General features: G+C 46.6%; 1 protein-coding gene across 6 annotated transcripts in view; it reads right to left on the bottom strand.

The window, feature by feature from the left end:
• PTP4A3 (protein tyrosine phosphatase 4A3) overlaps positions 1–20,907 on the bottom strand; it is a 172,197-nt gene extending 151,290 nt beyond the window's left edge. For 2 of the 6 annotated variants that reach the window (XM_073330003.2, XM_073329997.2), the window contains exon 1: positions 16,061–16,766. The gene's annotated coding sequence lies outside the window, so the exon portion shown is untranslated. Of the gene's footprint in view, positions 1–116; positions 4,375–16,060; positions 16,767–20,821 lie in introns of those variants that run through there. The other 4 variants (XM_073329998.2, XM_073329999.2, XM_073330005.2 and 1 more) reach the window with 4 other exon arrangements.
• Positions 20,908–22,999: the final 2,092 nt, after the last annotated feature.

The raw sequence follows: 22,999 nt of genomic DNA, 5'->3' as shown, positions 1-22,999 counted from the left end.
ACAGGAGGAAACCCCTTTCCCCTGATGCAATAAGTGTTGACTCCTTGCACATGTGCAGATTTCCACGACAGAAGCAGAGAACAGCTACTCATGGTAAGAAATACAAATATAATCACCTCCTTGCCGATAAAAGCAAGCCATCACCTGCACTCAGGAGTCCCTTGCCATGGCTGCTTCAGGTCTGTAACATACAGAACATTTATAGGGTATGAAAAATACTGGACTGGTTACACAGTGTAAGTTGGAGGGATCTGGTCTCATGACTCAGCTCAGTGCGGGAAGCAGCTCTTGGCTCCCGTAGTCCGGCCCTCCGGAGTGGTGATCCCAGCTCTGCCAAGGACTCGCTGTGTGACCTCGGGCCAGACGCGTGACCTCATCTGAAAGACGGGCAGTAAGAGTGACTTGCGTCTCGGGCGGGGTTGGGAGGATGAAGTGTCTGTGGTGCATTTTGAATAATAAGTGAAGCTGTGTGAGGGATCTGGCTCCCAGTTTGGGTTTTTAGTTTCATTCACACACACACCTCTCTCTCTCTCCCTCATTACAGAGGGGGGAAAAAGACTGTTAGCTGAAGGTTTCTGCAGCTGGCTTACCAGCCCCAGACAGGGCTAGCCGTCCTATGAACTAAGAATGTGGCTTTTGATCGCAAGTGCTCAGCTCACGGAAATCACACAAGCAGGCTGTAGAAAGACAAAAAAAAAAGAGCTCTCTTATAATTCAAAGTTGGTTCCTGTACGCAGATAACACAACCTGTATCTGCCGCTGTTCTGCCCACGAAGACTTGTCAGAACAGTCATTCTATCCTGATGTGGGGGAGTGGCAGGCAAGCACTACGCAACGATGCCAAAAGATCCGACTCCAGCCAGCTATTTAGGATTTCCATTTTTGTTCAGCCACCCCGATCTTCCTCGAAGCCTGGTTCTATTTTGAAAGCACTGGCAGGAGCAACTCAATACAAGGGTAATTCTGGTGGGCTGGCAGGGCTACAAATCCCCTTTTTCACACCGTAATGACTGAATCGTGTCTTCGTATCTGACAACACTTCAGAAGACAAATGAGTTTTCTATCTCCACTAGCTTTTGCAAAAGAAACATTTTCCGATGCTCCCTTTTGGAGAGTTCCCCCACTCCTCTTCATATTCCTTTCATTCCTCTACCCTATGGGTTCTCAACAGGGCAGTAAGTTACCGAAGGTCTGAGGAGGGGAGAGGCTGCAACCACAACCCTTTTCTTCCTGGCTAATCCAGCTTTCTCCATCACCCCTTCAACGTCAATTGCTTCCCCACAAACACACATGTTCTGTGAATACTACCCAAATCTGTATGCCAAGTCAGAACTCGGGATCGGGTGTTTCTCCTCTCCCCCCCCCCCCCCCCCATTCCTTTCTGATCACTGGTCCAGGAGCCCAAAGAGTGCTCTGGATCAGAAAAATGCATCTAGTCTCAACAGTCTGCAATATCAGATGACCCCAGGACAATGGATGCCCACCTGCTTACAGGGAGCCTCAAAAGTGAAGCAGAAAAAAGAAGAGGAAGATAAAACACAGGATTTGCCATACCACCAGATCAAATCATTTACCCATCGAGTCTGATATTCTACCTCCAGCAGTCACCAACACCTGACAGTTCAGAGAAAGGAAATAAAACCAGTTAGCCAGGTGCTTTATGATTATATATCAACGTATAGAGAGGGAATCCCCTTCCTGGTCTCTGCAATCAGCTCATGTCCTGATGCATGAGACTGATTTACCTGTATCTTAGATCTGGGGGGCGGGGTGGGGACAGAGCACATCATGCAGGTTTCTCAATGTTAAAGATCAAGTCCGACTTCCAACCTGACAATTGCGGCAAAATATGCAGGCAAGTTCAACTGGAAAGACTCCGAGTCAATCTACCATCATGCACAGAACTCTGCGTGGGAACTGCTATTGCCCTGTTTCCCCCCACTTGCAACAGGACAACACACAAAACTGCTTTCAGCTCCCAAGTTAAGCACCGGTGATCTTCAGTGACGTAGAGAGGAAATTATTGGGCAATATTAAAAAGATGAGATGCAGCAAATTTACCATTGATTGGATGCAATACCATAGCACAAAGACCTACATAGAAAATGGATCCCTCCCACCCATGCCTTTCTAATCACCCAGTGTCATGGGAAACTAAACCTGACATCCAGTCAAGATACAAGAGACTAAGAGTAAAAATATTTCTAAGATAAAAACTTGCCTTCCAGGAAACCAGCTGCCTACAAACACGGCACAGCTGCAGACACCCCCTATAAACTCCATGCAGCCTGCATAGACTTTGAGTTCGAGGGGAGGGAAAGGAGATATTACAGCTGATCAGATGTAAGAGGCTCTTAGCAAAGTGGTCCAGCAATCTCATCTGAAATTCATACAGTTGCGATGAGCTTGTCTGCAGATCCCACACAGCTGAGAATCAGCACTTACGTGAACTGCACACGCAGCAATTCATTACATCAACATCCCTTTTCCAGTTGCTTTTCGCCAACCCCCCACCCCCAACCCACATACTCTCCAAACACTTTCTATGGGAGTGGAGCAAAACCCTATACTATTTGACCAGCAAATCCTGCTTGACCTCAGAATACCATCACCACCCTCTTTGGTGGCGTTAACCAAGATCCCAAAGTCCTTTATGGTCATTGATCAAAGCTCAGCACATCTGTGAGAGGAAGATGAATAGGCAGAGAGAGATTTCTTTGACAGAGTAACAAGCCTTGTGGATGGGGGGAAGCAGTAGACGTGGTATATCTTGATTTTAGTAAAGCTTCTGATACTGTCTCGCATGACCTTCTCATAAACAAACTAGGGAAATACAACCTAGATGGATCTGCTAGAAGGTGGGTGCATAACTGATTGGAAAACCATTCCCAGAGAGTAGTTATCAGTGTTTCGCAGTCACGCTGGAAGGCCACATTGAGTGGGATACCACAGGCATCAGTTCTGTTCAATATCTTTATCATTGATTTAGATAATGGCATAGAGACTACACTGATAAAGTTTGTGGATGATACAAATCTGGGAGGCGTTCCAAGTGCTTTGAAGGATAGGATTAAAATTCAAAATGATGTGGACAAACTGGAGAAATGGTCTGAAGTAAACTAGGATGAAATTCAATAAGGACAAATGCAAAGTACTCCACTCAGAAAGGAACAATCAGTCGAACACATACAAAATGGAAAATGACTGCCTAAGAAGGAGTACTGTGGAAAGGGATCTAAGAATCATAGTGGATCACAAGCTAAATATGAGTCAACAGTGTAACACTGTTGGAAAGAAAAAGAAAGCAAACATTCTGGGATGTATTAGCAGGAGCATTGTAAACAAGGCACAAGAAGTAATTCTGCCGCTCTATGCCAAGCTGGTTAGGCCTCAGCTGGAGTATTGTGACCAGTTCTGGGCACCACATTTCAGGAAAGATGTGGACAAACTGGAGAAAGTCCAGAGAAGAGCAACAAAAATGATTCAAGGTCTAGAAAACATGACCTATGAGGGAAGATTTTAAAAATTGGGTTTGTTTAGTCTGGAGAAGAGAAGACAGAGTGGACATGATAGCAGTTTTCAAGTACATAAAAGATAATTACAAGGAGGAGGGAGAAAAATTGTTCTCTTTAACCTCTGAGAAAATGACAAGAAGCAATGGGCTTAAATTGCAGAAAGGGCGGTTTAAGTTGGCCATTAGGAAAAACAAACTAGCTGGACACTTAGGAAAACACTGGAATAAATTGCCTACAGAGGTTGTGGAATCTCCATCAGTGGAGATTTTTAAGAGCAGGTTAGAGAAACACCTTTCAGGGATGGTCTCGAGAGAACACTTATTCCTTCCTTGAGTGCAGGGGACTGGATTAGAAGACCTCTTGAAGTCCCTTCCAGTCCTACAATTCTTTGATTAAGTGACTTGGCCAAGGTCAAACAGCAAGTTGGTGTTAGAGCTGGAAGAGAACCCAGACCTGATGTACTCCCTTGCTCTAACACCTAGGATAGACTTCTGTTCAGTACCTGGTGTATGGGATTACATGTTTATGGGAGTCCTATCTTTCCAGGTCACAACAATACATTTCCTAGTGAAAATTTTCAGTATGACAGACATGAACCCCTCTTTAGCAGTGCAATGAAGAATTCAGACAGATATGGGTAATATACAAAAGAACTGGAACCAAACTACAGCAAGGAAATACTCCCTCCAGTTGTCAGAAGCCTGCAGGTTCCATTTACATTCGTATTTCTTCCCTTTACACCTACTTTTTATACTCTACAAAAGGGATTTTCTAGCGTGGGTCTTTGGGAAAATCCCCATCACTGAGAGCTGCCCATCCACTACCCCTCTCAATTACTAAAAAGAAAAGGAGTACTTGTGGCACCTTAGAGACTAACCAATTTATTTGAGCATAAGCTTTCGTGAGCTACAGCTCACTTCATCGGAGTGAGCTGTAGCTCATGAAAGCTTATGCTCAAATAAATTGGTTAGTCCCTAAGGTGCCACAAGTACTCCTTTTCTTTTTGCGAATACAGACTAACACGGCTGTTACTCTGAAACCTCTCAATTACTGTCACCCATGGCTATATCTAGGGCCCTACCAAATTTATGGTCCATTTTGATCAATTTCACAGCCAGAGGTTTTTAAAACTGGTCAATTTCACGTTTTCAGGTGTTTATATTTGAATTTTCACCACGTTGTAACCGTGGGGGTCCCATCCCCAAAAAGGTCGGGGGGGGATCACAAAGATGTTGTAGGGGCGGTTGCGGGATTGCCACCCTCACTTTGCAGAGATTCCTGCAGCCGGGGAAGTTCTGGGAAGCGGGTCTGATCTCCCCGCCAAGAACAGCCAAGCAGAGGAAGAGGAAGTCCTGTCCCTCCCCAGCCTGGAGGACTAGCAGCTGGAGCCCAGCAAATGCCCCCAGCCTTGTCCCTCTTTCTCCCCTCCAACAGCTAGATTTCACAGGGCAGGTCTGATTTCATGGTCCACGACGTGGTTTTCACTGCCGTGGATTTGGATATCCATAAGCAGGATCAAAACTGCAGCAACTGCTCCTGATGAAGGGCTACCATGAGTGACGCTAGCTTTATCAACAGCTAAATGTGCAGCAGTTACAGCTACTACAGAATTTGCTTTGGTTTTTTAATCTACGAAGAAGTGTGACCACAAATAACCCCTCCTTTCCCGGACAGTTCAAAACTATATTTAGATCACTCATTGTCGTGTTCCAACCTGTTCCCCACAACCATCTAACACCAGCTTCCTTTGTCCCTTCCTATCATCTGGTCATGCTTGGCATAAGCAGGCTTTTCTGTCGCTCCCATCATCCTGAACAGCCTTCTTGTATCCATCGTCTTTCCATTTTACTTCAGATCTCTTTTAAACACATCATTTAACCTTCACCTGAACCACTTAACGTTGCCTGAGCCATATAGGACTCAAGATTTAGGATCTCTACAGTGCTTTTGCAGAAATCAGAGACCAGCAGAAAAGTTTCAATTAAAAACAAAATTTTAGAAGAAGCAGTTAGAAAACCATTCCCTTGCAGTGTCTGCAACTCATACTGTAGCACTCAGCTAGAACTTGCGAGACATTAACACCAACTATCAAATCCTGTCCAATCTGAGAGAAATACAAAAGAACCAGCAGACACAGCAATGATTCTTTTAAAAGTACTTTTGGTTTTAAGCTCATGTGTGATATATTAGTAACAGGTAAGGTTATTTAAAAAAACAGAGGCTCTGATTTTTAAACTGAGAGCCTCTTTAATTTATAAACGCAACAAAGGCTGGGGGGGAGGAATAGCTCAGTGGTTTGAGCATTGGCCTGCGAAACCCAGGGGTTGTGAGTTCAGTCCTTGAAGGGGCCATTTAGGGATCTGGGGCAAAAATTGGGGATTGGCCCTGCTTTGAGCAGGGGGTTGGACTAGATGACCTCCTGAGGTCCCTTCCAACCCTGATATTCAACTCAATTCATGGGGGAAACAAAGCAACACACTGACTGATGCTGCAATTCTGATGACCATGCCAGGTTCTGCAGGGAGTTCTAACTATACCACAATAATGAGAAGGATTGGCTGGCCTGAAAGGAAATCACCTCTGCAGGGCAAGCACCATCAGAGAGAAGAAATAAAAGGGGAACGTGAGGAGGTGAAACTCAAACAACCCATCTTAAAGGGGGGAAATGCCAAAGATATCCCCTGCTCCACCAACCGGCAAGGTCACGTCTTCACTACAGAACCCACTCAAGTTATCTGCACTCAAGTTACTCCTCTCACATTAGCCTAGCTTGAGTGAACACAACCATACTATGAAATAACACTCAGCATGATCACTCTGAGCAGTTTAACTACCAATGAGTTGTGCTAAGTTGATCTGTAGCCCACACCTAGGCTTAGCAGAATTCGGGGGTGGGAGGGTGGTTACTCATTTCAACAGATAATACTTCTGCTTATTTTAAGCTTTTTATTTTTATTTTTATCTATTTCAGTTTTCATAGTTGTGGGAAATTGGGGGGGCAGACAAGGGAAAGAGGTCAGAAATTATTTAATGACAGTAGACATTGAGACTCTAAATTAAAGGCTTGTAACAGTTAAAACACACAATCAGCATCATGTGTCAAAATACACAAAGTAAATATCCTTAAATCAAACTCTGACAGGTTCTCAAGCAGCATTCTTCTTACTTTGTCTACCCATACATTTCAATGACTGTTGATGGAAATATTTTTTCATCTGTGAGCGTGTAAGGTAAAACTGACATTTACTGATAAAAATCTAAGGCGTCAAAGCCTATCTACACCAGAGGGGCCAGGCAACTTGAGTTAAAGCACCACCACCACTCAAGGTAAGTGTTTGTGTGTGGATAGGACTAGAGTTAACTCTGCAGCTAAGACAAGCCTTAAGAGATACAAACTTAAAAAAACCCTCACAATCCCACCCCTGTGATTAGCCACTTGGTACTTCTCTACACAGACTGCCCTACTGACTGATCAGTTAGCTGGTTGTGTGCAAGTGGATATACAGAAGCTCTCCCAGCACTACTGGCATGAGAATAAGCCTATTAGTCAGGTTGAGAGATTCCTTCACTGCCACTACCCCCAATCAAATCCCTGAAACCTGCAATTTAGAGGAATATGAAACTGTGTCTTGTTTACTGAGCCCGTATTTAACAATAATCTACAATCAGTTTTCTATTCGATAATCACTCTAAACGCATGCACAGATTTTTCCCTTGTTCCTGTAAAACCCCTGCTGGCTTTGCTTCAGTTTTACTCTCTTCTTTTCAGTAGGCGAACATGGCATCTCTTCTTTTACACTGACCTCAGTCAAAGTTCCTGTAACACCTTGGCCCAGTGCCCCTCTGCACAGTCCCCAGTCTTCTTGTGAGCAGACCCAACTGCTGCGTCCGACATGCTTCCACGACAAGTGGGTCTGAGTTGAGCTCTCTCTCTGTTTCTAGCTCTGGGTCTACAGGGGCCATGGTCCCAGGCTCAGACTGACACTCCCTTCCTTGTGGCATGGGACTCCACATTCCAGCTGCCCTTGACCCTGAAACCACTGCCTCAGACCTCCCAACCCCTCGTCCCCTCCCTGACGAGTTTTCTGCCCCAACTGTGGGAGTTCTGGGCTTCTGGGTTAACTCCTTCTGGACAATATAGCAAGAAACAGGCTTGGGAAAAGACCTCATCTGCCACCGTCACTTTACTCTATCACCAGCAGGAGAGTGAATTTGTGTGGGGGGGTGGAGGGTGAGAAAACCTGGATTTGTGCTGGAAATGGCCCACCTGATGATCACTTTAGATAAGCTATTACCAGCTGGACAGTGGGGTGGGAGGAGGTATTTTTTCATATTCTCTGTGTATATATAAAGTCTGCTACAGTTTCCACGGCATGCATCCGATGAAGTGAGCTGTAGCTCACGAAAGCTCATGCTCAAATAAATTGGTTAGTCTCTAAGGTGCCACAAGTCCTCCTTTTCTTTAGTCTTGAAAGCACTTGAGAATAATAAATCTTTGCAAGATTAAAGTCTCATGACACACCTTCGTCTGCTCTCACCCAATCTGTGAGCCTGGGGTTTGTCAGCATTTCAAGTTGGGCAGAGTCCCCCCTGCATAGCCCGCTTCCAAGCAGCAATGGTCAGCTTCCCGACCCTCTTGCCCTCCCAAATCAACTCAGAGCAGCATCCCACTCAAAAAGTCTGTTCCTTTTTGCCATGCGTTCCATTGGAAAGCCCCAGCCCTGCCCGCAGTCAGGCTCACCACATAAGTCGAAGAACACAAGAAACGGCCATATAGGGTCAGACCAATGGTCCACCTAGCCCAATATCCTGTCTTCTGACAGGGACCAGCACAGGATGCTTCACAGGGAATGAACAGAACAGGGCAACTTTCGAGAGATTCATCCAGCTCCAGCTTCTGGTGATCAGAGATTTAGGAAGCCCCAGAGCATGGGGTTGCATCCCTGACCATCTTGGCTAATAGATGGACCTATCCTCCATGAATTTGTCTAATTATTTTTTTAATCCAGTTACGCTTTTGGCCTTCACAACAACCCCTGGCAACGAGCATGTTGTGTGAAGAAGTGCTTCCTTTTGTTCATTTTAAACCTGCTGCCTATTAATTTCATTGGATGACCCCTGGTTCTTGCATTACGTGAGGGGGTAAATAACACTTCCCTATTCAGATTCTCCATACCATTCATGGTTTTACAGAAAATCTGTTGTTCCATAGGCACAAGTAAGTGGTTGAGAGACAATCAGAATCAACAGATGGCCTCTCAGTGATTGTCATTTAAAGATGTGGCAAAAACCTTTTCTGGGCAGGCACTGCCTTCATGGCAATACAATAAGCTGGCCAGAGAAAGTTTAGAAGTGTTCAGCACTTAATACAAAAACGAAGGTCCTAACATAAAATGGAGTTCACAATTTGATACACACATGCCAGTCATGGTTTGTTCCCTCTAATCCCACATTGTGTTCTAGCCCTCCTTCTCCATATTTTCCTCTTGATTTCTCCAAAATACTTCACTTCCCTAAGGGCTTGTCTACACATAGTCGCTCCCAATTAACATCGTTTGTGGACACTTGCTCTGGAATAAGAGCCCACACATGGAGTCATCCAGGAACAGCCATTGTGCTTTAAATTCACACCTTACCTTAATCAACATTAATTTTCAAGTGTAAACAAGTCCTAATCTACCCTATCGAGCTTTCTTCATACAAGCACACATCCTATTCACACAATTCAATGAGGGTTAATTAGCACGGTAAGCAACGCAACTGCTTCCGGAGTGTGAACTCAGACAGACCCCTCTGGATTCTGCCCAACCAGCAAGATCTGCCCAGGCCAAGGGTATGCACTGGACTTGGTATCTGATTCCAAGTCCAGTGTCTATTTTTCAGCAGTGTCCAGGCCTGATCCCGTGTCAGGTTGATGTACAGCTCAATGCCATTACTTGAGTATTTTAACCAGATAATTAACAACTAGACAAAGCTTACACTCTCCAGGATTAATGCCCAACACAGAATCCCGCCACTCCCTCTCCTTCAGCTGAGGCAGGTGCTGAGATTCCTATATGGAAACTGTTCAGCAGCTCATCTTTCCTAGCAACCTCTGGCTAGCTGGTATCTGAAAAGTTTGAGGCCTTTCTTGCCATCCCTCTATAGATACTGGAAGGGATTAAAAACCTCTCTGTATTTGCCACCCACTCCAGAGCCATTAGGGTGCTGTAGAGTTGTTCTCTGCATCCCAAAGTCTCTCTTGGATTGTGATCCTTTGCGAAAAGCTCCACTCCCTGCTCTGGAATTTCCCAGACACCAGCAACAGGAAACTGACCCCACTGTCAGTTCCACAGGTGCTGGCAGGAGTCTCAGAAGGGGCAGTGACCTCTGAAAAGACTGGCAGGTTGCAGCAGAAGAAACTGGCCAAAGCTATGAGCAGCAGCAGAGGCACTGAAGCCATCTCCTGGCAGATTCAGGAAGCACTGCATTGGTTTACACGCTGGTCATGTTTTAAAATCTATCATCACGGCCATTAGAGCTGAAAATTATACACGTTCTTAGTGAGTTCCTAGATTCCCAGGAGAGAGCCGTCAAGTTCAGCTGAAAGTTTCTCACCACCGGGAAGTGGATTTTTTCTCAAGACTCAATGATTCATTACCAAGAAGTTTGCTCACCTGTTTGACACAGTTAGCTGCCAGTTAAATGCTCTCATCTAATCTAGTAGAGGCTGGATCCAAACAGATGCGATTAAGATTTTACATTTTTCATCGTGGGGCCATTTTATAAACACGCATGAGCTGCAGAAAGCTCTAATAGCACCCTATGGAAGATCTTGGAAGAATTGCTATTCTTGGCTGCAAGATCACTTCTTCCCAGGAAGTGGAAATGACTACAACCACCACCCCAGACTGAATGGTTGAAAAACAATCTGCAAAAGCACTCAAAACTCCATCCACTTGAGAAGTAACTCCTAGATGCACACAACAGCCATGCTGAGAGCAGCATTCAGCAAGTTACATAAGATGGCTACACTGGGTCAAACCAATAGCCCACCTAGCCCAGTATCATGTCTTGAGATAGTGGCTAGATGCTTCAGAGGGAATGAACAAAACAGAGCAATTATCGAGTGATCCATCCCCTGTTGTCCAATCCCAGTTTCTGGCAGTCAGAGATTTATGGACACCCAGATCATGGGGTTGTGTCCCTGACCATCTTGGCTAATAGTCATTGATGGACCTATCCTCCATGAAATTATCTAGTTTTTTTTTTAAAGCAATTATACTTTTTGGCCTTCACAACATCTCCTGGCAATGAGTTCCACAGGTTGACTGTGCGTGGTATGAAATACTTCCTTTTGTTTGTTTTAAACCTGCCCCCTAGTAATTTAATTGGATGACCCCTCGTTCTTGTGTGATGAGAAGGGATAAATGACACTTCCTTAGTCCCTTTCTCCACACCATTCATGATTTTATAGACCCCTATCATATCCTTCGTCATCTCTTTCCTAAGATGAACAGTCCAAGGGCAGTTCTACACTTAAAGCGCTGCATTGGCACAGCTGTGCCATTGTAGCGCTTTAATGAGGACGCGCTAAGCTGATGGAAGAGAGCATCTCCCGTCAGTTTAGTTAAAAAGCCGTCCCGCTGACATAGCGCTGTCTACGCTATATGTCAGTATAACTCTGGTCACTCACAGGTGCGGATTATTCACATCCCTGCGCAACGTAGTTATACTGAAGTAATTGTGCACTGTTAACAAAAGCTCAGCCTTTTAAACCACTCCTTGTATGGAAGCAGTTCCTACCTCTAATAATTTTTGTCGCCCTTCTCTGGACCTTTTCCAATTCCAAGGTATCTTTTTTGAGATGGGGTGACCAGATCTGCACGCAGGACTCAAGGTATGTGCTTACCATGAATTTATATAGAGGCATTATGCTATTTTCTGTCTTATTCTCGATCCCTTTCTTAGTGGCTCTTGATGTTCTATTCGGGTTCTTTTTAGACTGCCACTGCACACTGAGCAGATGTTTTCAGAGAAGTATCCACAGTGACTCCAAGATCTCTTTCTTGAGTGGTAACAGCTAATTTAACCCAATTTAGTGAGATCCCTTTGTAATTCTTTGCAATTTGTAGGATTTAACTATTTTGAGACATTTTGTATCATCTGCAAACTTTGCCTCTTAGCTGTTTACCCTTTTTTTCAGATCACCTATGGATATGTTGAACCACACAGGTCCCAAAACAGATCCTTGGGGGACCCAGCTATTTACCACTTTCCATTGTGAAAACTGCCCATTTATTCCTACCCTTTGTTTTCTATCTTTTAAGCAGTTAGTGATCCATGAGAGGACCTCAGACTCATACATGTTAAGGCCAGAAGGGACCATCATGACCTCCTGCACATTGCAGGCCACAAACTCACCCAGCCTCCTCATGTAATAAACCCCAACCTCTGGCTGAGTTACTGACGTCCTCAAATCATGATTTAAAGACTTCAAGTTACAGAGAATCCACCATTTATTCTAGTTTAAATCTGCAAGTGAGCAGTGCCCCATGCTGCAGAGGAAGGCGAAACCTCCCCAGGGTCTCTGCCAATCTGACCTGGGGGAAATTCCTTCACAACTCCAAATATGGCAATCAGCTGAACCCGGACCGTGCCAGAAAGACCTGCCAGCCAGACACCTAGGAAAGAATTCTCTGTAGTAACTCAGAGCCCTCCCCATCTATTGCCCCATCTCTGGCTGTTACAGATTTTTGCTACTAGCATCGCAGATCAGCTACGTGCCATTGTAGGCAATTAGGTCATACCTCGCCCTTCATAAACTTATCAAGCTCAGTCTTGAAGCCAGTAAGGTTTTTTGCCCCCACTGCTCCACTTTGAAGGATGTTCCAGAACTTCACTCTTCCAATGGTTAGAAACCTTTGCCTAACTTCAAGCCTAAACTTGTTGATGGCCAGGTTATATCCATTTGTTCTTATGTCTACATTGCCACTTTACTTAAATATCTCCTCTCCTGCCCTGGTATTTATCCCTGTGATGTACTTAGAGAGAGCAATCATATCGCCCCTCAGCCTTCTTTTGGTTAGGGTAAACAAGCCAAGCTGATTGAGTCTCCTCTTGTAAGGTAGGTTTTCCATTCCTTGAATCAGCCTAGTAAACCTTCTCTGCAGCTGTTCCAGTTTGATTTCATCTTTCTTAAACATGGGAGACCAGAATTGCACACAGTGAGTGAGATAAGGTCTCACCAGTGCCTTGTATAATGGCAATAACACTTCCCTATCTCAACAGGAAATACCTCGCCTGATGCATCCTAGGATTGTATTAGCCTTTTTCATGGCCACATCACACTGGCAGCTCAGTCATCGTGTAATTGACCAATACACCCAAGTTTTTCTCCTCCTCTGTCACTTCCAACTGATACATCCCCAGTTTATGGCACAAAAAATTGTGGATAGTCTTCAAGTGCATGGCCTTGCAATTTGCACTACTAAATTTCATCCCATTTCTATTACTCCAGTTTTCAAGGTCCTCCAGATCTCCTTGTATGATATTCCAGTCCTCCTTCATATTGGTAATACCTTCCAACTTTGTGTCATCCACAAATTTTATTAGCACACTCCCACTTGTTATGCCCCCTTTGGTGTGAGATCTTCTCAAAGGCTTTCTGAAAGTCCAAGTACATTATATCCAGTAGATCATCCTTGTCCACATATTTGTTGACACCTTCAGTGAATTCTAATAGATTGGTGAGGCATGATTTCTCTTTGCAAAAGCTGTGTTGACTCCTCCCCAATATACTGTGTTCATCTATGTGTCTGGTAATTCTGTTCTTTACTATAGTTTCAACCAATTTGCCTGATACTAAAGTTAGGTTTACCAGCCTGTAATTGCCAGGAGCACCTCTGGAGCCTTTTTTAAAAATCCACATTACATTAGCTATCCTCCTGTCATCTGGTACAGAGGTTGATTTAAGTGACAGGTTACATACTACAGTTAGTAGTTCTGTAAATTCATATCCAAGTTCCTTCAGAACTCTTATTACAGTTTAATAGTTTATCAATTTCTTTCAAAACCTCCTCTTATTGACACCTCACTCTGGGACAATTCTTCAGATTTGCCACCTAAAAAGAATGGCTCCAGTTGGGAATCTCCCTCACACCCTCTGTAATGAAGACTGATGCAAAGAATTCATTTAGATTCTCCACAATGGCCTTGTCTTCCTTGAAGGCTCCTTTAGCACCTCGATCGTCCAGTGGCCCTACACATTGTTTGTCAGGCTTCCTGCTTCTGATGTACTTAATTTTTTTGCCATTGGTTTTTGTCTCTTTTGCTAGCTGCTCTTCAGATTCTTTTTTTCACATGCCTTATTACACTTGACTTTGCCAGAGTTTATGTTCTTTCTATTGCTGTCAGGAGGATTTGACTTCCAATTTTTAAAACATGCCTTTTTGCCTCCAGTTGCCTCTTTTACTCTGCTGTTTAGCCATGGTGGCATTTTTTTTTTTTAATCCTCTTTATTTTTTTTATTCGGAGTGTACATTTAGTCTAGCCTCTATTATAGTGTTTTTAAATAGTCTCCATGCAGTTTGCAGGCATTTCACTCTTGTGACTGTTCCTTTTAATTTCCGTTTAGCCAGCCTCCTCATTTTTGTGTAGTTCCCCTTTTTGAAGTTAAGTGCTACTGTGGTGGGTTTCTTTGGTATTTCCCCCACTACAAGGATGTTAAATTTAATTACATTATGGTCACTATTACTGAGCAGTTCAGCTATAGTCAGCTCTTGGACAAGATCCTATGCTACACTTAGGACTAAATCAAGAACTGCCTCTCCCCTTGCGGGTTCCAGGAATAGCTGCTCCAAGAAACAGCCCTTAATGGTGTCCAGAAACGTTATCTCCGCACGTACCCAGTCAATATGGGGATAGTTGAAATCCCCCTTTGTTACTGGGTTTTCTGTTTTTGTAGCCTCTCTAATCTCCCTGAGCATTTCATAATCCTTATCTTGGTCAGGTGGTGCTTAACACTCCTCCTCTTCTGGCTCCTGATTTCACAACAGTTTTTGCACAAGTTTTTTTTTTAAACCTGCAAGGGGTTTGCATTTTTTGTTAAAGGAACCTTGAATCGCTTTCCAATGGCTTTTCCTTTCAGTGCACAGCCATAGGGATCACGTCTTTTTAAAGCCACCTCCTGTAGTATGATGGCAGGAGAAGACTACAATTCAAGTAATTCATGCTGAGCAAGGGCCTATTGTTCCAGCACTTCATCTTCCTAGGCCCTGCAGTTCCAGGGGATAACAGCTTTAGACTCTGCCAGACTCTGGGACTGAGTGCAGCAGGGTTCCCGTGTTCCAGTGTGGGGCAGAAGACGAGCACGTTCACAAGGCGAGGAAGGACAATGTACTCTGACACTACTCAGCTCCTTGAGCTCGTTAAGGTCACCACTTTGTTTCGGAGGACAGTAAGAGCCCACTGGCCCTCTCCCCCTGAGGTCTGCAAACTGCTGCTGTTGCATCTGTTTTTAGGGAAAGAGGTAAGAAGGAGATTTCAACAAGGGAAGCGGAACAGAGGACAGAAGGAGCAACAGCAAAAGGAAGGGGAAGAAAAAAAAGATGCCACCCACTTTGTCCCCCACAGAGCTGGTTGGGAAAGAAAATGACAAAAGAAAGAACAGGGCTTGTCTACAGGGACCACAGTAAGCTGGGGTGTGAATTTACCCTACACTAGCCTGCTGTGGTGTAACTGCGTGTGTGGTGTAACCTACTAATGTGTGTTAACAGTTAGTTAATGCACTTTGAGCTAGTCTCCTTTCAAAAAGAGGATCAAAGCAAAGCGTTCTAACAAGCTGTTAATGCATGTCAGCAAGGTGCACAAGGACAATTAGACAGCAGCAGGCTAGCCCGGGGTTGCTGCGGTCTAATTGTTGGTGCAGGCAAGCCCTTAGAAAGAGAGGCGCATTCTAAACACTAGTGAAGACAAAGCAGTTTGTAGTTTTCACACAAGTTAGCAAGTCCAAGGTAAACCCTAGGGTCTTCATAGTCTAACTCGATCTGGTAACTACAAAACTGCCTTGTTTTCACTCAGATTTGACTTAAGAACACACAACCTTCAGGTGTTAGAACAAGGAGGAATCTTACTTAAAGCCCACTTTTTAACCATGGCTCCCCTCTACTCATTTTTTTTTTTTAAAAAAAACACTTAACTTATCATGAGCTCTGTAGCCAAACCTCATTGCTGCTATTATTGATTACTTTTTTTCTGGAAGCAACCTAGCAATTTTAAACTTCTAGGACATACACCAATACAAAAGAATGTTTTGCTTATACTGTGTAAGAATTACTTAAAAATCAATGAGCGTTTCTTGGGAGCCGTTACATTACCTAATTAACAGCCATGTGCCAGCGACATTTTTAAACGCTGTGAAAGTAACAGAAATATCACCAAGTAATTAAATTGAATGTATTGTGTTTGCTGGGCTGCAGCAGGGAGAACCTCCTTTAGCAGCCCTTGCTCAGGTATGGGCCCAATTATCTTCTCGGTGGATGGCCGATTAATCAGAGGGCTGTTACCTTTTCTCAAAGTACCAGCTGGTTCATAGATCTGCATTTACTCATGCTTCCTCTCGGGTGTAATTAATTCTATAGCAGAAGATAACATAGGGCATCACCAATAGGTGGCATTGCCTAGAATAAAAAGAAGAAATAAGCACATGTAACTGAGAACAGTTGCTGGGAGCTGTGTATACACTGCCCTAAAAGCGACTGGTTAGATAGTAAAGATTTTTTTTTTTTGCACTGTCTTCAGGATAGTAACACGGCTTACTCCCATTTCAGAGAGCTGTCTCCTGTTGCTTGACTTGTATTTAAATATAGAACCGTAACTCTGTGTGCAGATGGGTACTCTACACATGGGACCCAAACCACCTCCCACTGAAGTAAATGGAGGCCTTTCCTTTGGCTTCACTTAGCACTGAATCTGACCCCTAATGTCCTTCTTTTGAGAGTACATCTTCAGAGAGTTCACTTGAGTAATCTACATTTAAATTTAATCCTCTCACATTAGACTAACCTGAGTGAGAGCAGCCCCATTGTGAAAAAGCTTTCAAGTTGCTATGTCCACATGGCTCTGCACTCACTCGTGTGCCACTAAGATTTCTGAGGGTACACACCACGGCTCCTTGTAATGCAATAAGCTGAGCTGCTCTAGGAATTCTCTCTCCCCGAGTGAATTGTGGGAGAACTTTGTCCTTTCTGGGCACACAGGAGGAATTATGGAAAGGCACTGGAGGACTAGCAGCACATGAGATGAGCTGAGGTGGCCTGCGTCCACCACAGCAGTCACGTTAGCAGCTGGCTGTGCTTACTCTAGTTTTAGACTTTACCCCGGACTTGCCAGCCAACTCAAGTTAAAAGAACCACCACACTCAAGATAAGTCCACTGTGAGTAACAGGACTTGAGTCAGGGCAGTGGTCCCCAAACTGTGAGGTGCACCCCCCTAGGGGGACACAGAGGAACGTTGGGGGGGAGGGAGAGGGCATGGCAGGCCCAACAGGGGACAGGGAGGGAGCGCCACCCAGCTCTGCTCCCAGCCCAGTTGCCTAGAATTGCTAAAGCGGAGAACAGGCAAATACACCTGCATTAAGCATTTGTGAAAAACAGGATACGGTCCCAAATCAGTAAAATCTACCAGTTCTGAATTAAATTCCAACTGTTATAGAATACAGCACTAATGTGACACAAATCAGGGTGTCTTTAAATCCAGTCTGCTGCAAAGTAAGGGATCTTACTAAATGAGTTGGTTATATACACAAGGTATCAACTTCCATTGATTTGTGGTTTGCATCTTTTCAAGGCCATCAGTAACTGCATGTGCATCCCTATAGGGCTATACTAGCTACTACACCAGGGGTTCTGCTGCACAGCTACATCAGTCAGGAATCGCCTCTCTTCAAGTTCACACCCTGACCGTCATAGCTGTGCTGGCAGAAGTCTGTAGCGTGGACCGAACCCAAGGCTTGTATTCTTGCTGAACAAGTTTACCAAGAAGGATGCACAGAAAAAAAAAATCCATTCATTCGGCTTAAATCTCAGTTCCTCTGAGTGGGCAGATAAAGTTACAATTGAATTAGTTAGAAGCTGGCAGTAACATAAAACCCAAGATTTAGACTAACTGCTGGGATTAGTAATTCTGGTTGTACAAGATGCACACCACATGCATTTTGGAATAAGACACCAGCATCCAGAGCTAGCGTCTCTAAAGGGTCTGTCCAGCTGAACACGGATATTTTTTAATCTAAACGCCAAAATGACAGTCACATGAAGAAGGGGTTGTTTTTTTATTAACGCTATCACGCTAGTGCCTAGACTAGGGGTGGCCCACCTGGGGCTCCGGAGCCACGTGCGGCTCTTCAGAAGTTAAAATGCGGCTCCTTGTCTAGGCACCGACTCCGGGGCTGGAGCTCCAGGCGCCAACTTTCCAATGTGCCGGGGGGGTGCTCACTGCTCAACCCCTTCTTGCCCCCTCCCCTGAGCCTGCCGTGCCCTTGCTCCTCCCCCTCCCACCCCAGAGCCTCCTGCATGCCACGATCAGGAGGTGCAGGGAGGGAGTGGAAGGTGCTGATCGGCGGGGCTGCTGGTGGGCGGGAGGCGCTGAGAGCGGGCGGGGAGGGGGAGAGAGCGAGCTGCTGCCATATTACTGTGGCTCTTTGGCAATGTACACTGGTAAATTCTGGCTCCTTGTCAGGCTCAGGTTGGCCACCCCTAGCCTAGAGGGCTCAAATTAGATCACTGCCCCATGAGCCCTATTGTGAAAACCACTGTACTCACATGTGCATGCACACCCCGCAAGACACAGTCACTGCCCCAAAGAACTGAGAACAGAACTCAGGATTCCTGACTTCAGCCCAGAATCCATCCACTAGACCATACATACCCCTCTGCCATTTTCCAGATTCAGCTCATCCAATACAAATAGTCTGCAATAATTTGAGCTAAATACACAACCTGAGAGGGAAACTGAAAACTTGTCTACACATACAGCGAAGCAGCCATGCCACTGTAGCACTTTAGTGAAGACACCGACAGGAGAGCTTCTCCTGCTGGTGTAGTTAATCCCCCCCTGCGAGAGGCAGTAGCTATGTCAATGGCAGAAGCTCTCATGGATTTTTCACACCCTCAGCGATGTAGTTACACCAAGGTAAGTTTGTAGTGTAGACCGGGCCAAAGAAATATTATGAGTCTAACCATTTAAACACATATTTTCATAACTGTAATTGGGAGGCTGCTGAGAGATGCTGGGAACTTTCACCAACCTAGTTTTTATTTACTTAAAGCTGAAACTCATGTCAAGGAAAAAGGCAACCAAATATACTCAAGTATCGAGAACCATGCCAGTTGTGTGTGGCCACTACCACTATTGACATTCAGCACCTATTACTTCTGCTGCTTCAGATCTCAGAGTCCTCATGCGCATTGCAACAACGTATACCACCACATCTACACTCATAAGAACATGAGAGCCGACATATTAGGTCAGACCATCTAGCCCAGTATCCTGCCTTCCGACAGTGGCCAATGTCAGATGTTTCAAAGGGAAATGAACAGAACAGGGCAATTATCGAGTGATTCATCCGCTGTCGTCCAGTCCCACCATCTGGCAATCAGAGGCTTAGGGACAATCCAGAGCATGGAATTGCAACCCTGACCATCTTGGCTAACAGCCATTGATGGGCCTTTCCTCGCTGAACTTATTAGATTCTTTTTTTTAAACGCAGTTATACTTTTGGCCTTCACAACATCCCCTGGCAATGAGTTCCACAGGTTGACTGTGCCTTGTGTGAAGAAGTACGTCCTTTTGTGGCCACACATACTCCTTTTCTTTTTCCTTTTGTTTGTTTTAAACCTGCTGCCTATTAATTTCATCAGGGGACTGCTGGTTCTTGTGTTTCACGAACGGGTAAATAACGCTTCCTTAGTCACTTTCTCCAGTTCATTAGTGATTTTACAGACCTCGACAACCCCCTTAGTCGTCTCTTTTCTAAGTGGCTTGGTCCCAACCTTTTTAATCTCTCCTCATACGGAAGCTGTTCCAAACCCCTAATCATTTTTGTTGCCCTTCTCTGTACCTTTCTCAATTCTTTTTTAAGATAGGGTGACCAGAATTGCACAGTGTTCAAGGTGTGGGCATACCATGGATTTATACAGTGGCATGATGATATTTTCTGTCTTTTTATCTCTCTCTTTCCTAATGATTCCTAATGTTCTGTTAGCTTTTTTTGCCTGCCGCTGCGCACTGAGTGGATGTGTTTAGAGAACTATCTAGGACAACTTCAAGACCTTTTTCTTTAGTGGTAGCAGCTAATTTAGACCCCATCATTTTGTATGTATAGTTGGGATTATGTTTTCCAATGTGCATTAATTTGCACTTATCAGCACTGAATATCATCTGCCATTTTGTTGCCCAGTCACCCACTTTTGGGAGATCCTTTTGTAACTCTTTGCAGTCAGCTTTTGACTTAACTATCTTGAGTAATTTCATATGGTCTGCCAACTTTGTCACCTCACTGTTTACTCCTTTTTCCAGATCACCTGTGAATACGCTGAACAGCAGTAATCCCGGTACAGATCCCTGGGGTGCTCTGCTATTTACCTCTCTCCATTCTGAACACTGACCATTTATATCTGTGCTTTGTTTGTTGAAAGCGTAGCTAGGCATCACAGTTAGTATGGCTGTACCGTCACTGACGGTCTCCAAGCGCAAAAATGTTCGGCGTGACACTGCCTCATGCACGATGCTCTTCTCCCAACCACACTTTGGGACATGCTACCCAGGCGACACAACCCCACCAGCACCCTCCTCCAGCCTGCCAGGCACAATCTCCACCCCCTAAGGCTGCACTAAGAAGGGGGCGCATCCGGCCAGCTCCAGGACATCATACACAGATGGGGCACCCCCATCTGCAGGAGATGCACCCAGCTACAGAGTACCCTATGCACGGGAGGGCGGTCTCCCCAACTCCGGAGCGTCCTGTGCCTGGGGCACGTGCCACCGTCCAGGCAAGGGGCGCGCTGCATGGGGGAGTGGGCGGGAGGGGGCAGGCTCATCCCCAGCGCCCCCCGCCCGGGGCGCCCCCCAGTGCCCCGCACGCACGGGGGCGGGCTCCTCCCCAGCGTGCTCTGAACGTGCCCCACACACGGGGTCCTCCCCAGCCCCGGGAGGTCACGGTCACACTTCCCTCCCACTCACCCGCCCCCCTCCCATTGTTGCAGCTGGAGCTGGCGCCGCCCTGCACCCCCCGCCGGGCTGCCCGCGCCGCGCCGCGCACACTCACCTGCCTCCCCCGCACCGACCCCCGCAAGGGCGCAGCAGTAGCAGCAGCTCGCGCCCGCCCGCCCGCCGTCGCGCGCCGCACGCCGCACGCCGCACGCGCTGCCTCTGAGCTCCCCCGGGGGGCCGGCGCGCACCCGCGCACGAGACACCACCCCTCCCCTGCTCCGTCGCGCGCCCCTCGGCTCGCTCGCACGCACGCAGCCGCGCTCGTCGCCCCACCCCCTTTCCTGCCGTTCGGAGGCGCTCGGCCCGGGGCTGCCCCCACCCCTTACTCGGGGTGTCACGTGGGTGCCGGGGGAGCCAATGGGAGGTGGCCGGAGGGCTGCGATGCTCTAACGGGGCTAAGAGGGTGAAGGAGGGGGGAGGCGACTGGAGAAGTTAGAGAGGACAAAGGGGAGGGGTCACGGGGGGAGGGGGGGAGACGGAGGGTGGGGGAGGGGAAAGAGATAGGAGGGGAAAGGGGAGGGACAAGAGGAGGGGCCGGGGAAAGGGGGCGGGGCCAGAGGAGGAGGAAAAGGGGTTGGGGGGGTAAGAGGAGATGGGGAGAGGTAAGAGAAGGAGGCGGGGAGCAGAGACAGGGGGTAAGAGGAGAGGAGATGGGGGAGGGGGAGGGGTAAGAGAAGGAGGCGGGGAGCAGAGAGAGGGGTAAGAGGAGAGGAGATGGGGGAGGGGTAAGAGACGGAGACGGGGAGCAGAGAGAGGGGGTAAGAGGAGAGGAGATGGGGAAGGGGGAGGGGTAAGAGACGGAGACGGGGAGCAGAGAGAGGGGTAAGAGGAGAGGAGATGGGGAAGGGGGAGGGGTAAGAGACGGAGACGGGGAGCAGAGAGAGGGGTAAGAGGAGAGGAGATGGGGAGGGGTAAGAGAAGAAGGCGGGGAGCAGAGAGAGGGGGGTAAGAGACGGGAAGCAGAGAGGGGGGTAAGAGGAGAGGAGATGAGGAGGGATAAGAGACGGAGACGGGGAGCAGAGAGAGGGGGTGAGAGGAGAGGAGATGGGGGAGGGGTAAGAGAAGAAGGCGGGGAGCAGAGAGAGGGGGGTAAGAGACGGGAAGCAGAGAGGGGGGTAAGAGGAGAGGAGATGAGGAGGGGTAAGAGACGGAGACGGGGAGCAGAGAGAGGGGGTGAGAGGAGATGGGGAGAGGCAAGAGGGGAGAGAAGGGGTAGGGGTAAGAGAAGGAGACAGGGAGCAGAGAGAGGGTGGTAAGAGGAGAGGAGATTGGGAGGGGTAAGAGATGGAGACGGGGAGCAGAGAGAGGGTGGTAAGAGGAGAGGAGATGGGGAAGGGGGAGGGGTAAGAGAAAGAGATGGGGAACAGAGGGGGGTAAGAGGAGAGGAGATGGGGGAGGGCTAAGAGACGGAGACGGGGAGCAGAGAGAGGGGGTAAGAGGAGAGGAGATGGGGAAGGGGGAGGGGTAAGAGAAAGAGATGGGGAACAGAGAGGGGGGTAAGAGGAGAGGAGATGGGGGAGCGGTAAGAGAAGGAGACGGGGAGCAGCCAGGGGGGAAGAGGAGAGATGGGGAGAGGCAAGAGGGGAAGGAAGGGGGAGGGGGAAGGGAACAGTGAGAGAGGGGGTAAAAGGAGGTGGGGGGCAAAGAAGGAGTGGGGGATGGGCTAGTATAACTGCAACATGGCCTCAACTTCCAATGGCTAGTTCTGCTGTTGCTGACATTCACGATTTTTATCACAAGTGTCGCCTATGCCCCCACCCCACCCCACCCCACCCCATCCCCCGTTCAAGGAGCATTTCCTTTAGCTGTTAGCATTATAGGGCTAGTGACACAGACAATGAGTAGTGTTGATTCTCTGCACTATAGGACAATGGTTAACTCACCTACTAACCTGCTAATTCAGTGACTTTGGAGGAAGAAGCTAGTGAAGCTGGGAGAAATCCCAGATGGAATTAAACGGCACAGCACGTTGGAAAATGGAGTGTAACTTGTACAGTGGAACGTCACACACATATTTCCCAAAAAAGGCAAACTTCTCTACAAATACGCCAAGAGCTTGGAACTTGCAGGATCCATTGAGGAAGATGGCTCAGGAATCTCAACCAAGTTACTTGCCCAATGTGAAACAGCAGTTAAAAAAGCAACCACCATACTAAGGAGCATTGAACAAAGGTGCAGAAAAATAATATTGAAAGAACTAAGTAACTAAGCACCACTACCCTCTACTGGAGGG

The sequence above is a fragment of the Lepidochelys kempii genome, chromosome 2, assembly GCF_965140285.1.
Source record: "Lepidochelys kempii isolate rLepKem1 chromosome 2, rLepKem1.hap1, whole genome shotgun sequence".
NCBI classification, from domain to species: Eukaryota; Metazoa; Chordata; order Testudines; family Cheloniidae; genus Lepidochelys; species Lepidochelys kempii.
The sequence above is the reverse complement of the archived record's forward strand: the minus strand, read 5'-3'. Positions and strand labels throughout refer to the sequence as shown.